This window comes from Hypomesus transpacificus, chromosome 9 (genome assembly GCF_021917145.1).
Source record: "Hypomesus transpacificus isolate Combined female chromosome 9, fHypTra1, whole genome shotgun sequence".
Taxonomy (NCBI): domain Eukaryota; kingdom Metazoa; phylum Chordata; class Actinopteri; order Osmeriformes; family Osmeridae; genus Hypomesus; species Hypomesus transpacificus.
Window position 1 is genome coordinate 15,957,407 of NC_061068.1, and position 17,209 is coordinate 15,974,615.

At 41.7% G+C, this 17,209-nt stretch overlaps 1 protein-coding gene across 4 annotated transcripts in view; it reads left to right on the top strand.

Moving 5' to 3' along the window:
* Positions 1–14,036: 14,036 nt before the first annotated feature.
* LOC124471294 (NACHT, LRR and PYD domains-containing protein 12-like) overlaps positions 14,037–17,209 on the top strand; it is a 99,706-nt gene continuing 96,533 nt past the window's right edge. For 2 of the 4 annotated variants that reach the window (XM_047025741.1, XM_047025740.1), the window contains exon 1: positions 16,669–16,772. The gene's annotated coding sequence lies outside the window, so the exon portion shown is untranslated. Of the gene's footprint in view, positions 14,055–16,590; positions 16,773–17,209 lie in introns of those variants that run through there. The other 2 variants (XM_047025739.1, XM_047025738.1) reach the window with 2 other exon arrangements.

The window sequence follows — 17,209 nt, forward strand, 5'->3', positions numbered from 1 at the left end:
ATTTTTAATGACTATTCTCTTAACTTTGGGTTTCCTGGAAAATTACACCATGACCAGGGCAGGGAAATTGAGAATAACTTGTTTAAACAGCTGCAAAAATATACAGGAGTTGACAATTCAAAAACGACACCCTACCACCCACAGGGGAACCCAGCAGAAAGATTCAACCGTACCTTACTTTCTATGCTGCGGACCCTGGACGAAGAGAAAAAGGGAAATTTACATTTACATTACATTTATTCATTTAGCAGACGCTTTTGTCCAAAGCGACTTCCAAGAGAGAGCTTCACAAAGTGCATAGGTCACTGATAATAACAACAAGATAGCCCCACAGCATTGCGGGTAGTCAAAAACAAGAAGTACATATTGTGAACAACCAAAAAATAGTGCTAAAGGGAAGAAACCATAAGAGCATGTAGTTAAACAAGTTAAAATTACACAACATTAATCTCTAAGTGCAGGTGTACCTGTAGGAAAGCAATAAAAATAGGATCAACTAAAAAAGAAGAATACAACAGTTTAAATCAGCTACCACTAACCAACAAGAGCAACAGTCTAAGCAAGAGTCATTGTGAACCTTGAGGAAACTAGCGTTGGATTCAGCAAACCATTCCGAAGTACCATTGTACTCCCGGAACAAGTGCGTCTTGAGCCTTCTCTTGAAGGTGGAGAGACAGTCCGTGTCTCTGATGGAGGTGGGGAGTTGATTCCACCACTGGGGTGCCAGGCAGGAGAAGAGCTTGTGCTGGGACCGGGCGGTCTTGAGAGGTGGGACCACCAGGCGGTTGTCTGAAGAAGACCGTAGAAATTGGAGTGACTATGTAAACAAGGTTGTTCACGCTTACAACTGTACAACGAGTGAATCGACAGGTTACTCACCCTTTTACCTACTTTTTGGTAGGCACCCGCGTCTTCCAATAGACTTAATATTTGGACTGAATGAGACAACAGGACGCAAAACGCCCGAGGAATATGCTCAAAAGTGGCAAAAACAAATGAAAGAAGCATATGACATTGCATCCAAAAATATCAAAAAGACTTTAGCAAGAGGAAAAACGTATTATGATCAAAAGAGACAAAGTGCAGTGCTCTCACCTGGGGACAGGGTTCTTGTAAGGAACATGTCAGAGAGGGGAGGGCCTGGGAAGTTGAGTTCATATTGGGAGCATCAGGTTCATGTGGTGGTGTCTCAAAAAGGGGAAAATAGCCCTGTTTATGAAGTTAAGCCTGAGCGTGGCACCGGACGTGGTCGTATTCTTCATCGCAACATGTTAATGCCCTGTAATGCTTTACCACTTCCCCAAGAAACCAGAACTGAGTCAAATAGTACCAAAACAAAACAGATCAAAAGACAAAAATGTGAGTTACACATCTGAGCATGAGGAAAGCTCAGATGGAGAGGAACAAGGTTGGACGCAAAGATGAAGGTGTCAGCACCATCATGGCTCTCCAGAGGAGTCAGTAGCACCTTCTATTGGACCAGACCAAAGTGATCAGCCCGAGTGTTCTGAGGATACTCAGGAGCTGACAATGGACACTCACGAGCTCCGAGCAGATGCTGAGGAGTTTAGAATGGACACTTTACCGAATCAGGACACTGAAATGGACATTTCACAACCAACAGAGACTTTTCCCTCTCCAGACCAACCCAGTGGAGTTGTAGGTAACCAACTGTCCGACACTGTGTTGAGGAGGTCTCAGAGAGATCGACGCCCGAGAGAGAGACTAACTTACGATGCACTGGGTCAGCCTGTCCAGAGAGTTGTTGGGCTTACTGCCAGTCCGCTGTATGCAAGCGCAGTATCTCCACTATATGGACATGGACAGTATAGAATACCTTGGATAGCTCCACGGATGCCTTTCTATCCAACTTTAGTGCCTGTGAGTTATTACTGAACTTGAATTGAAATAGTTTCTTATGCACTCTTGTTTACCTTTCCATATATATATATACAATTGTTATTGTACTTGGTTTAACCATAACTGTGACTTTCCCTGATCAAATATTGGGCATTACAAACAATTCATATGGTAAAATGACAGAAAATGGGTTTGAAATGACACTGGCTAAAGTATGCGTGTCAGAGTAAGGTTACTGTCTAAGTTAAAGCTCCGGAGTACAGAGAGAAGAGATAGTAACACCTGGTTAGTGTAAAATGTAATACTTATGCTATTGGTAACAACTCAACAAGGTTATAAGCTATGTGCTGGTCTGAGTATTGGGTACAAAGTGATTGTATCACCTTTTGGTTCAATAGTATTGTATAAAGTGAACTTGCACTGTGAAACATTTACTCTATTCTGCTCATATGGTATTTTGTTTGGGTCACATGAAAAGTACATCTTTTGGTTCATATTGGTATAAAATACTTAGCTAGTGTTGAGGACAACATTTGTTTAGCAGGGGAGGATTGTAGCACTTGAACAAGTGTTGACTGAACTGTCTAAAACAGTAGTAGAATTGTTCTAATATATGTTTAGTTGATTTAGTTACATTGGATTTAATTGTCTGTACATCTCCGTCAAAAGGTGGCGCTGGTGCGGACAAGATACAGAAAAAAGAGAGCACGGCACTGGTCAAGTGGTTCGAAAAATGCTTTTCTTCAGTTTGGCAGTTGAAAGTATTACTGTGCTCTGAATGTTGCTGTATGTACCTGTTGGAGGTAATAAAGAGCTCAACTTTTCTACACCCAAGTGTCTTGGAGTGGTGTAACACTATACGTACAATACCATGGTCGTACTCAAATACTGCTTGAAAATACTGCTTTCCAATAACAAGCAGCTGAATAGAGTTGTAACAGTAATATAATAAAAGTAATAATGATTGACATTTAATCGATTGAGACCCGTGCTCGACAGATTGGTTGGTTAAACAGGAAATGTGCAAGGAAATTTACTTTGCGTTAGACCTTGTCTAATAGGCCTTCTGCATCTGAGGATTATCTGGAACTATCATGTGATGTCCTGTCGATATGATTAACGATACTGAACACTGCATTCACCTACTGATTTGTTTTTTTAAATGACAGAACTAATTATTTTTGTCGATGTTTCTCAACAGTCTAAATTGTTTTATTTACTTTAGGTTTACCAGACGTACCTTCTGTTTAGGTCGCCAAAGTTGTTAATGCTTTGGGATTTCATCCATGTTTCTTTAAAGATGACAAACGAGGAAGAAAATAGGAAATACTAAAATAAATTTCCACTACACTTTACCAACGAGGAAAAAGTAGAATAAAACGCTTTTCGCTACTTGTCTACAGAGCATCAATGACTGATTTGATTGTGTAACGAGTTCTTATAATTTGGTAAAGCGCGTCACAATCCCTGTCTGCCCCATGACGTCATGATGATATGTCTATACACCATGGATACCAAGCGCCGTCTCTCCCGAAACGATGCGTTTTAGACAGAAAGGTGACATTTCTATTTGATCAATAAACCAAGTTTTATTGCCACCTGTTTCATGTCGCAATGGCGCCACCTAGAGGCTGCATGAATAATGCTCTTAAACTAGCAGCGTTATTGTTGCCTACTTGAAGGACTTCAAAGAATAACAAAACCATGTTTCGTTTATTGTTGGTAATTCATAGTAAGTATTTTGTGCACAAACTATCATCTGAAGTAGTGGGGTGTGGAAAAAACAAGTTTCTCAACAGGGGGTGTAGACCATACATGTATAACATATGTTATTCATTTGAAAGAATATTGTGTTTGGTATTACAACCATGTCATCAATACAAAGTGGATAAACCAGCTATATTTTCCAGGTATAGGGAGCTTTGCAGTCGAAGGTAATCAGCCAGACAACCTCCTTACACCTCCAATCACTGTCTTGTTGTTGTACATTTATCTTCTTAGACTCTATGAATAACGAAGCGAGACGTTGCTTCTATTTTGACGTTTTACTGAAATAAAAGAGTAGCCTAAAATACAGTGTGTGCTATGTGCTTGCTCAGCAATAATCAACAAAATTGCTTCGCGCCAAAACATAAACCTTTGCATGTATCACGTACATTGCATGTATCATGTACATTACACTTAATCAGTGCATCTTGGTTAATGAAGTCCCAATCAATACAAATCCCAAATCCAATGACATTTTAACTGTTTTTAACCACATATGTATTTCACACATGAACTGTCAATCTTAATGTTAACTTATTATTAACCTTTCTTTGTGAATAATCTATTGTAACAAATACATTCTCAACACTTGTAAAACTTAGAGCAACAAAGCAGCAGTACAACTAGGAGCGCGTCACAATAGTGTTTGTAATCCTTCTTGTAATGACAACCTTCTACAGGCTGTCAGGCTGTCTGTTCATAGAGCAAGGCTGTGCTTGTCTGGCCTCAAACATCAAGTTAAACTCCTCCTCCCTGAGAAAACTAGTTACAACTGAGTAACAATGACATGCAGAAGGACATTGGCATGACGCTGCTCTCTGCTGACACCACCCTCATTGGGCTCATCTCTAGTGGGGATGAGTCTGATTACAGGTTATCTGCACACCTTTCACGTCACATTCACTGAGGCTGAGCCCCTCTGTCCAGGGTTTGGGGTTAACCTTGATTTCTCAGTGTCCCTGTGCCAGGTAGAATAGCCTCCTGTGTCCAGGAAGAACACCTGAGTCTTCAGGGAAGTCACACTCCTGTTCGAACACACCTGGGGCTTGATTGTGTGTTTCATTTGGATCATGACTGCACACACACCAACACACACACACTCAAAGACGAAAGCCAATCACAAGCATGTGTAGCTGCTATTATAATTGCTGTCTCATAATGTTAGTAAATATTGTTGTTAAATGTTTATCTTGTTTAATTGTTAACTGTTAACTGTCTCTATGGTCAACTGAATGTAACGTTTATTCGAGTGCGGTGTTTAATTAGTAAGCAAGATTTAGTGAATTGTAGGGTGAGTCTGACAACGCCACCTCGTATAAAAAATCTAGGACTTGAAAAAGGTTTGTTTTTTGGAAGGGAGGATCAGTGTTTGTGACCCAGAGGAACAGACTAAACAACAGTTTAAAAATAAGGATTTAATACATTGATTAAGATGGTCCAAAGTTTTACAAGGCATCTCACAAGGCATCGTTTTCCCATCCCTGTATGGATTCCCTCTCAACACAGTCACTTTGCCAAGCCTTGTCTAGTCTTGCTACCTATGGCGCGCACCTATGGAAAATGGTGTCGCGGTGACGTCACACACAACAAACTGACAAAGACCGATGGGTTAAATCATAGCAAGAATGATCAAAGTAAGGTTAATTCATTAACGCCACTTACCAATTACAAGGCAAATGGTTACAAGATGAAGGTTAGCTCTTACATACTCGACCATAATTATTGTAAAACTAGAGATAGAAAAAGCAAAAGGTGAGCAAGGAGAATGAGCACAAGGACAAGCCAGAGCTGAGGAGAATGTCTCAGGAGATGAAGAATCTAAAGGACAATGCATTACAATTCCTTTTATACACAAGACCGACCAATATGACCACTTCTTGACCCTTAAGGCTGATATATGGTTCTGCGTTTTTCGAAAAACGGACACATGGGAACTAGCCTGACGTTGTCATACTCATAATTCTAGTCAGAATATGAGTCTGAGAACTCTCCGTTGGGCTTTGACTACAGGGCGTGTTTCAAACGAGCCTGGAAAACAAATGCCTCTTTGCTCAATTGGATAAATCTACAACCAATCAGAGCAACAGAGTATGTGACGTATGTTAAGCACCGCATAGTTGTTGTCAACAGAACTAAACTACAAGTAGACTTGAAGTATGCTTGAAGAATGAATACAAACTATTTTTGCCGGTGTTGTAAAATTAATTTAAGGGTAAGTGGAGTACTTGTTCACACGGTCAACCTTTTTGAGCGAAACAATAAAGGGCAATGCATATACGAACAAGTTCTCCGTTTAGGATTACAACTCCACAAAAGAAAAGGAGAAACCACAATGGCCACTAGGTTTTCATTGTGTCCCATCTTCTTCGCGACCATCAGGGTCAGCTGATAAATTACACTTTTACCGAATCCCGTAGGAAGGACGGCAAAAACATATTTTCCATCGACAAATGCCTTGATTGCGTCTCTCTGTTTCTCTTTCAAAATTAATGCGCTGTCGATGTCTTCTAAAACAGACTCGATAGCAGAATCATAACATCCCATATCTCCAGCGGTAGCCATGTTTGTTCAAAACAAATTCAACTTAAGCGCTGTTTTGTGACGTGGGTGATTACGTTACTGTTGATCATCTGTCCATCATCGTATAAAGCCCGCCCTGGCAATTTCATTGGTTCGCCCGGATTCTGGTTTTCTGTAGTTGGTCCCCAATACGAGACCCTCCAGACCCAACTTCCCGACCCAATTTTTTTTAGGGCGGGGAGAAGTTGGGCTGGCAGCCAGGCTACATAGGAACGCCCTCGTCTCCGTGGAACGCCCTCTTCGAGCTCTCCATCAGCCCTCGTAGAGCCTCTGAGAGCTTGACGTGCACCTCCTGAATTTTCTAACTATCCGTTGTAATTTGGGAGAGCAACGGAGAGCTACGGAGACCCCCTTGGCTATGATTGGTCAGTAATGCGAACCGCTTGCGTCAGGGGCGGGGTTGCCGTGATAAACAGGACTAACAGAATCCTTTGACCGCCATTGCTGTAAGTTTTTACAATTCACATTTCAGCTAAACAGTACATGTAAATCAGCATCTGAATTAAAATGTGACGAGAAATGGGCAGTGTAGTTGCTGAAAATGTGCGAATGTTATTGATGAAACGGCTAATTTGTAAATTTGCTCCGACTTCTCGATAACCTAGGTAAATAAACACTCGACGACGTCTCACAAAAAAACGTTGCGCCACCTACTCTTCTGGCGGTGAATTGTTTTCAGCACCCACAGCCTACGGAGAACCATAAACGCAGTCTATCCGTCCGTATCCGTGCGTATCTGTGTGCCCGCCCATCCGTAAACGGAGACACAGAAGCATATTTCGTCCTTTACTTATCAACATATGACTTGCAATGCTACAGGAAGTTACACAATGGAATGTGAGAGCCGTCAAGTAGAGACCCTGTCCAGCAACTCTTTTTTAGCATATGATTAGTGGGGGCAGGGGGACACCCAGCCTTACAATGATTACATGTAAGGACAAATAGGAAGTAAAAGTGTAGAACAACATGCATTCTATATAATCACAAAATCTAACATTGACATGAACAACAATTTACACTACTATAAATAACATGTATATGTTACTAGGTTAAGTCGGTTAAGGAGTTCCCAGGACAATTTACTTGCAGTAAACATCATATTTTAATTTGTCCCCCAGTTTAGTACCAGTGCTAAGTGCTTCTGAAACTCATCATCCATCTGCTTGCTTTGGGCCTCACTGAAATGGTTTTTCCAATCTCCAACTTCACCTGATCAAAGGTCAAACACAAAGAGAATAAAAAATATAATAACAAGATCATTATACAAAATGCATACTGTACCAAGTGTCATGTGAAGACACAAATCCAAAGTGTATGAACAGATAAAAAATATGTTCTGAATATGCATCAACATTTGACAGTTTCAGAAGAGATGTGAATAATGTTTGTTTTATACAAGTCTTTTCGAAAGACGTGATTTTACCCCCACAGAAAAGAAATTCAAGAATGTGAAGTGTTGAGTCATGTTTTGGTTTCCTTTGGCTTGGCATGCCAAAGCACACCTGAAAACTATGGATTTTGTTAGTAGCTTTTATAAAGACAAATGCACTTTGATACTGAAATTGCCACTTAATGTATAAAAACTGCTTCAATATATGACGGTATTAAATCTGTTCTTTAAAATGTTCTGTTGCATATGGCCATAGGTATGTGCAGTGGTAACATGTTTTGTGCATTGTCTGTGGTTGTGTCTTAATGTGTGTGTTCTAATTATTCACTATTGTACAGCACTTTGGCTAACAGCTGTCATTTTTAAATGTGCTTTCTAAATAAAATTGACTGACTGACTGAGAGAGATTGTTAAAGAGAGAACAGTTAAATACACTGTTAAGAGAAAGTACCTTTGTGGAAAAACACGCTGCCACGTCCACCATGAGTGTTCTCGGAGCTCTCCTTCATGGCTGTAAAGGTGCTCTCGCTTGCAATGGTCTGGACTTGCTCATCGGTCAAAGGAAAGCCAAAGAACTTTGATACCATCTGTATCCCTTCCACAAGATTCTGAATCATACAAAAAATTAGCAAAACTTGTTCAGGTTGGGCAGCACGCCATGTCATCAGCTGATGTCAGACTCATGCATCACTGCAGGTGTGTTAAAGGCAACATAATACGGCATTCATTCACAGGCCTGGACTGTCATGCTTACACATCACATAAATCTACTGTACCTGCATATTGTACAATGGCTGCCACAATCCCCAGATCCTCCATACTGTGTTTCTGTATCATTTTCCACATAACCTTCTGCAATGTATTGCTGTGTGTGACTTCACTGATTATGTATGTGTGATTAAGATTCAGGAGCAGTTTTGCCTTTACTCTACTGGCTGCATTATAACATAGTGTATGAAAGACAGATGTCAGACCTCATGCTTAGAGATGACTTCTGAACTTCTGTGTGCAGAATCACCTTGGTGTATTGAAAAATATTTTTGGCCACAGCTAAGAAGCAAATAAAGTTACTGCAAGTTGTAACTACGGGACAAGATTAACTTCCATAGCTCAAAGGTCCCATATCCGACAGTAGGAGGCGCTACAGTTCACTGCCGAATATTTTTGAATTTGTAATTATGGCATTTCCTCCAATTTGTCCAATTCGTTCGTTCAGTTAGATGTTCGTAATATTGTTGTTTGTTAGTTAAAATAATGTTATTGGTCACCCTGAGAATGCATGTTGTGTTGTTTAATGGGAAGTGAGAGTCGGCCATTCAACCTTAATACTTGCAAGGAGTTGAACAAGGGGTGTGCCACTGACCTATTGCCAATGAGGCGATTCTTGATTGTAAATTAACTGTGGTTCTGGAGAGCAGTCTTCAGGGTATCTTTTAGAAATTCTGGAAATAGTGTTGTGTTCAACGTGTTTTGATTGAGGGAGGCAATTTTTGGTCGAAATCTAAACCTCATGCGTCCGCTACAGCATTTCTGCTTTGGCGTGAATTGCGCTGGGAGGGAGGTAAACGGCAAGGATTGGGACAGTGTGCGGGCAGGTGTGTTTTTATATAGGGTGAAATGGAATGAGAAATGTAATACAAAATGTCTGAAAGGGGTGTATTTATGTAATTTTCCACATTGCCTCAATATTTTTGTGTCAATAAATCAAATATCATTTTGACTGATGGTTTTCAAACCTTATTGGGTTCAAGAAGACATCACTCTGAAGTACCATCAACAATTTCACCTTGGTACGTAAAAATATGATTGAATTTGAGTAGTTTAAACTTTCGCTGAATCTAACAATTATTACCACAGAAGAAACGACTTACTTTTTTATACAGTAACTGAACAAAACGTTATTCAACACTGAGAATAGCTCAATGGACTGGGACAGTGACCTGCAAAGCATAAGGTTGTAGGTTTGAATCCAGATGCAGTCTTTTAACCTGTCTAATTTGAATATCTGTTTAGTTAAACAGGATGACATCATTATGAAATACCATGCGCAATTTCACGCAATTCCACTTTGAAATGTCAACCGCTTCTTAACCTTTGTCCCAAAGCTGTCCAAAGCGAATAATTTGCCCTTTCTACTCTTTCAATGTCAACAATTGGTGTGTAGCAGAGAAGATAGAAAGGCTGCCTTTTAACCTTATGCTCATGAGTTCAAATCCCCATTCAGCCTTTTGTAGTTGGCCCACTATTAAGTAGTTTTGCTCTCTTGTTGTCCAACTCTTGACCTTCTACAATGTACATTTTTATAATATTTTGCCATTTTGCGGAGGAACCCACATCGCTGCTTGCAGCTATATTTTGCAATGTTATTAAATATCTATTTCATTTTAACCTTACTTTGACCATTTTTGCTCTGATTTAACCCAGAGTCAAATAACTGTCATTATATTGGTATTGGCATTATTTGGTCAATGTTAAAACACTGTTCAGTTTCCCATCTTCCTTCAAACTGGGGAATTAGTTTTGGTTGTTTGTCCAATATGAACCCCCTACACTACTTGACATGCTGAGCATCTATCAGATCTTCCCCTCAGTTACTGATCTGCTGTGGTGGGTCAAGAGTTGGGATACTTTCACTCCACAAAGCCTCTCTCACTGGCTCCACCATGCTCTCAGTATCATGGATGAGGGTGTGGGATGTCCTGTGTCACCTGGCATTCAGGCTCATTCCACCAGAGGAGTGGAGACTTCAGTAGCCATCCTCCGTGGTGAGGGAGTGGAGGAGATCTGGAAGACACTACGGCCCTCCCTTTCTAACCCTAACCCTGTCTGAGACTGCTGTTATTGTACCCATATACATGTGACCTCCAGCACACAGCCATGACAACACTGCTCTCATTCCAGTGCTGCTGAATCAGCACACAGCAGTTATATGGGGAGTGTTTACAACCGAAGGTTAATAAAGTAGCTGGATTCAGCCCAAGAGACAAAGGTTTACATATATATGGTCATGTGGTCATGAAAACTCTTGGTTGTAACAGGACAGAGAGACCAGGGGTCTCGTTTATAAAATTGTGCGTAGGATTCTTACTAAAAGTGTACTTACGCCCAAAAGTCTAAAATGGCGTACGCACACAAAAACTCAGATTTATAAAACCGTGCGTACAACTGTGCCAGTGATATCACTGCGAGTCGAGATACAATTTGAAAACAAAAGCGTTTTGTTATGAACAGTAATCTATTAAAGTCTGGACTGATAACGAGGACGTAGCCTAGAGTGTAGGGATTGCACGCGGGAGCTTAACGACTTTATTTCCAGTTTTTGACATATGAGGATATTTGCACAGTATTAAAGAAATATATATAGTTATACACTGTGTTCTGCAGTTATCTAAAGGTAGGATATGTGATGTCATCCTATATTTCATGCAGTCGGGGAATCTCCCCCTCCTGAACTCCCGTAGTGGACAATCTGATGGTGAGGAAGCGCTGAATTTTTATTTAAAATTTGAGTTGGATTGTACAAGGTGTTTATGGAACAATAATCACTCAGTAAAAGTGCAAATAACACTGCTGGATGGAATCTTCATGATAATCATGAAATTGAATGAAAAAAACGTGTGAGAGAAAAACAAAATATATAAATATTACGAGTAATGTAAGTAATCCCCACATTCAATTTCTGCAATCTGAGTACAGTACGGTCATCTGCGTCGCCAATTCCAACTGTTTCCAAAATGTGCGTAGGCCTACGGGAGGGTCAGAGTTTGCATGGAGGACCGCACATTCTACCGTCAAGTTTGTTTTTTATAATTCACAACCTTTGCGTGGAAAGTGGCGTACGCACATTTTCAGCCCCGTTTTGTGCGTACGCAAGCTTTATAAATGAGACCCCAGGAGTTGAATCCAAATGCATAACTTGGAACACAGGTTCAGAGGTACTAAGTGTTATGTCTCGTCATGTATGTTGAGTCACTCATGTCTAGTCTTGTTGTTCACTTCCTGTTTGTGTGATATTCCCGCCATTGTGATTTTCTACCCCGCCCCTGATGGGTTTCACCTTGTTTTTCCTACACCATGTATAAATAGTCCTTGTCTCCCTTTGTCTTGTGCCAGTTAGTCTTGTTCAGTCCAAGTGATAGTCACCAAGTATTATAACTGGCTCTTCACGCAACCAGGTTTCGTTTATAGTTTTATTGTGCAATAGTTTGATCCTCCAAGTGAGTGCTTTTTTAGTTCGTACTTTTTACTGAAGTAAACGTTTTTGTTAAACCTTCTTCTGTTTTATGAGTCGTGCATTTGAGCCCACCAGTGTCGTGTCAAATAATAATAATAATACATTTTATATAAAAGTGCCTTTCTCGGCACACAAGGACACCGTACAGGATGTAAAATACATTTAAAAACAGCAAAAACAATGAATACAACAACATTAAAAACAACAGAAGCAGGCAGGATAATTAACATCAAATTGAATATGTAGTAAACAGATGGGTTTTCCGATTTGAAATGGGGGAATGAGTCAATATTTCTAATTTGGGGTGGTAGTGTATTCCAGAGACGGGGAGCAGAGGGGCTGAATGCTCTACTCCCCATGGTGGCAGGGGCGTGTCCAGACATTTTTGATAGGGGTGGCACCAGGGGTGGCCCGCCTCTGACTGGGCATATAGCCAATCATATATTGGGGTGGCCAATCAGATTTCAGGGGTGGCAGTGCCACCCTAGGCCACTCCCTGAACACGCCCCTGCATGGTGGTGAGACGGGCAGAGGGGCTGAATGCTCTACTCCCCATGGTAGTGAGACGGACAGAGGGGCTGAATGCTCTACTCCCCATGGTGGTGAGACGGGCAGAGGGGCTGAATGCTCTACTCCCCATGGTGGTGAGACGGGCAGAGGGGCTGAATGCTCTACTCCCCATGGTGGTGAGACGGGCAGAGGGGACAGACGGGTGTATGGAGGAAGAGGATCTGAGGAAGAGGGAGGTAGTGGGACTCTGGAGGAGATCAGACACATATGGGGGGGCGAGGTTGTGGATGGCCTTGAATGTAAACAGGAGGATTTTGAATTGTATACGAAACTGAACCGGGAGGCAGTGGAGCTGTTGTAAGACAGGAGTGATGTGGTGGAGAGAGGGGGTGCGAGTTATAATGCGGGCAGCTGAGTTCTGGACCAGTTGAAGTTTATGGAGGGATTTGTGAGGGAGACCAAAAAGGAGAGAGTTACAGTAATCGAGACGGGAAGTGACAGGAAGTGACAAGACTGTGAACAAGATTGGCGGCAGTATGGGGAGAAAGGGAGGGGCGGAGACGATTGATGTTTTGGAGCTGAAAGTAGGCAGACTGGGTTATGTTATTGATGTGGGGTTTAAAGGATAGTGTGCTGTAAAGGATGACACCCAGACTCTTAACCTGGGGGGATGGTGAAACGGAGGAGTTGTCAATCATGAGAGAAAAACTGTCGGTTTTGGATAAAGTGGATTTGGTGCCAATGAGGAGAACCTTGGTTTTATTACTGTTTGATTTGAGGACGCTACACTAGGGGCTAATTTAGAATCATGTTTAGAGAGAGACAGGTAAGGGTCAGTCCAGGTACAACAGGTATGTAAGGACAGGGGAGATAGGGCGGGGTTTATACAGGAAAGCAGAACTTCTGGTCAGAGTGTTCTAATCTGCTTTATGATGTTCATGCTGTTAATGATTCAACATTCTAGATTGTGTTGCCACCAGGACTTAATTCTTCTGATTTGGTACAGAGCAGGAGCTGGAGAAGAAGTTGACCCCCCCGATTGTCATTGTATAATTTGCACTCTGGTACAGAGCACCTCTTTGTGGTTCTGTCAACACCCACCATAACACATAGCAGCTAACTGTAACGGTGTAAATACTTGAGATATTAACTCTGTGTAAATACATGTTATTAACTCTAACAGTGTAAATTCATGAGTTATTAACTCTAACTGTGTAAATACATGTTATTAACTCTAACTGTGTAAATACATGAGTTGTTAACTCTAACTGTGTAAATACATGTTATTAACTCTAACTGTGTAAATACATGTTATTAACTCTAACTGAGTAAATATATGAGTTAGTAGCTCACAGAAACAGTAAGCAAGCAGGTGTAGATGGATAGACAGTATTCTTTATCAGCTACAGTATATTAATGATGTTCTGATGTGACAGTACACCCAGGGCCCTCCTACCTGAAGGGTTGAGTAGTAAACAGCTCTCATGATGGTGTCTATATCTCTGGACCCTGACCTGTTTTATTCTACTGTTCAGTGTACGTGCAACTAGAATGAATGATGGTGTTTATATGACCAGACTTTGACCTGTTGTATTGTTCTGTACTTCTTCATTGTGGAATCAGCACAAACAGCATCAACACATTTCTTTTCCAGCACAAAGGACACTGCCTGCTTGACGTTGGGTTGTGAATTCAGACAAGCAGAAAGCAGAGGTAAGTCCCTCCAGAGATTTTTGTCAGGTCAGGTATGAAGTGAGGATGATTATATTTGAACGCTTGGATCTACAATCCTGCTAAATTAAGGACCAGGTTACAGTCAACAGACATGGCTGAATCGTAGAAACATTTGGTTGGACACTAACATGAAGAACCATATCCCGTAGAAAATGAAGGATGTTAATGAGTTTAATGGTAATATGTGTATGTCTGTCTTTATTTGTGAATTTCTCACACTGAAGGTGATTTTGAGTACAAAAGCACAGTACAGATCCTTGGTCATTCCTGTTAATCATTGTCTAAAGTGCAGATGTTTATTGGACTGGTTGTTATTACAGAACAAGTGATGACAGAGAGAGCAGTTTCAGAGAAGGCAGTGAAGATGCTTTAGATAAGATTACACGGTTCATTATGTCTCTTGAGGTTAGGTTGTTGAAAGTGATAATGTGTTAAATAATAGAATCTAATCCAATGTTGATATAGCAGAGTTAGACTTGGTGATGTTTCCCCAGTATGAACACCTCTACCAGCAGCTCTGACAGTCCCTCCCTTCCTGACTTTCTGACTCCTATTTCATCTACTCATCCGTCTCAAACACACCAGCTCTCCCTCTGTCTCTCTCTCCATCTCTCTGCATAATACACACACTACACACACCTGCCTCTCTCTGTCTCTCTGTCCATTACTTTCTCCATCTCTCTGCATAATGAACACACACCACACCACACACACCTGCCTCTCTCTGCCTCTGTGTCTCTGTCCATTACTTTCTCCATCTCTCTGCATAATGAACACACACACACCACACCACACACACCTGCCTCTCTCTGCCTCTGTGTCTCTCACTCCAGTGGTGAGAGTTCTGGTCGGGATTTATAGTGTGTTATATGTAAAAGTGTCTCTATGTATAGGGGTCGGTTTCAAGGGGAATTATGTTCATGTATAAAAGTTGTAGTATATGTAAGGGATAATGCCCGACGAGGTGTCAATAATCACCGGATATTGGACGATGCGGAGGTGTGAACCGTCTGATGTGCAGTGGAGTGGCATGATTAAATTCATAAGGGACAGGTCATGTTTCTGGACATAATAGGTGTCATAGTCCATATGACTGTGTTTACATCGACCTACATCTTACCTAGAAATAGACCCAAAGCAAAGTTACTATTTCAAATCCCAAAGTAACCAGGTACCCAGTACTTTGTCATGGGATCCATAACTGCTGGTGCTGCCTGGGCTAAACTACAGGTGTTTCCTCATTCATTACAGAGTTCACACAGAACACGGAGGTTGGCAACACAGAAGATGTAATTTAGTCACTGTTACTGAGTTTACTGTCAGAGAGCAGAGAGGGTAGGAACAATAATGTTCTCTTCTACCACAATAGTGTCAGTTAAAACAATATTTTACTCAGACATGAAATGGTTTCAATATGTGGAGAGAGAGAGAGAGAGAGAGAGAGAGAGAGAGAGAGAGAGAGAGAGAGAGAGAGAGAGAGCGAGAGAGAGCGAGCGAGAGAGAGAAACAATAAAGAGAAGTGGATAGAAAAGGGTGGTGGTCCCTATGTGCCCCCCTGCACTGTTCTGGCTGAAAGAGACAGAGAGAGAGAATGACCAAATCAAATCAAAATGTATTTGTACATTATAGCCCTTTTTACATGCAAGCATGTCACAAAGGGGTTCACATACGCCCATAGAACTGCCCCTCAACCCACCTAAACCCTCAAGGAAGACAAGGAAAAACTCCCGGAAAAATTCACTAGAGGAGAAAAAATGGAAGAAACCTTGGGAGGAGCAATTCAGTGAGGGATCCCCTCCTCCAGAGACAGTTGGTGAAAGAGAGGTGCAGAACACAGGCTAAACCTAGTCATACTAAAGGGACGTGTCAATGGGTGTTGAAACACCAAAATCCAGTGTTTGACTTGGGTCAGTTGGTAGATGTCAGTCTAACCAGTGGTAGCCACAGGGCTGGAGACTGTGATCGGCGCAACATCACAGGCAGTGCAGCATCACAGGCCGGGGGGGGGGGGGGGGGGGGGACCGCGCTGTCGCAAAGACTGGTTCCGGTTGGCGACTAGATCCAGCTTTGGCAGACTGTCACAGATCGACGTCCACTGGCGACCAGGTCCAGCGTTGTCTGACCCACGAGCAGGCAGGTGCTGACAGCTCAAACCCCCCACACCACAGGGGAGGTGTGGAGGGGGGACAGAGAGAGGAGAGCAGCTCTCCTCCACCTGACTACCTCCACCTGTATCTCCAGGGACAGGAGAGGGAGGAGTTAGTAGCTCTAACCCTGGAAATATAGGAGTTAGTAACTCACAGTAACAGTAGGCAGGTTTAGATGGATAGTACTTTAACTCTAACTGTATAAATACATGTTATTAACTCTAACTGTATAAATACATGAGTTGGTAGCTCACAGAAACAGTAAGCAAGCAGGTGTAGATGGATAGACAGTATTCTGTATTAGCTACAGTGTATTGATGTTCTGATTTGATAGTACACCCAGGCCCCTCCTACCTGAAGGGTTAAGTAGTAAACAGCTCTCATGATTGTGCCTATATCACTGGACTCTGACCTGTTGTCTTGTACCTGTGACGATAATGTTCCAGAGACACAGCAAAAACGGCATCAACAGATTTCTTCTTCAGCACGAAGGACAATGCCTGCTTGACTTGACGTTGTGTTTGTGAATTCAGACCAGGAGAAAGCAGAGGTAAGTCCCTCCAGAGATTTTTGTCAGGTCAGGTAGGAATTGAGGATGACTACAGTTATCAGACCTACAATCCTTTTAAATGGAGGACCAGGGTGTGGTCAAGAGACACAGCTGAACCGTTGGAACATTTGGTTGGACACTCACATGCAGAGTGTCCAAACAATAGTCTAGTAGAGAATTAAGGATGTCAATGGTGTGAATAATAGTAATTGTTTGTCAGTAGTTAGTTTTTCATGGTACTGAAGGTGATGTTTTGTACAAATGTACAGTGCAGATCCTTGGTCATTCCTGTTAATCATTGTCTAAAGTACAGATATCTACTGGACTGGGTGTTATTACAGAACATGTGATGACAGAGAGAGCAGTTTCAGAGAAGGCAGTAAAGCTGTTTAGATAAGATTACACGGTTCATTATGTCTCTTGAGTTGAAGATGTTG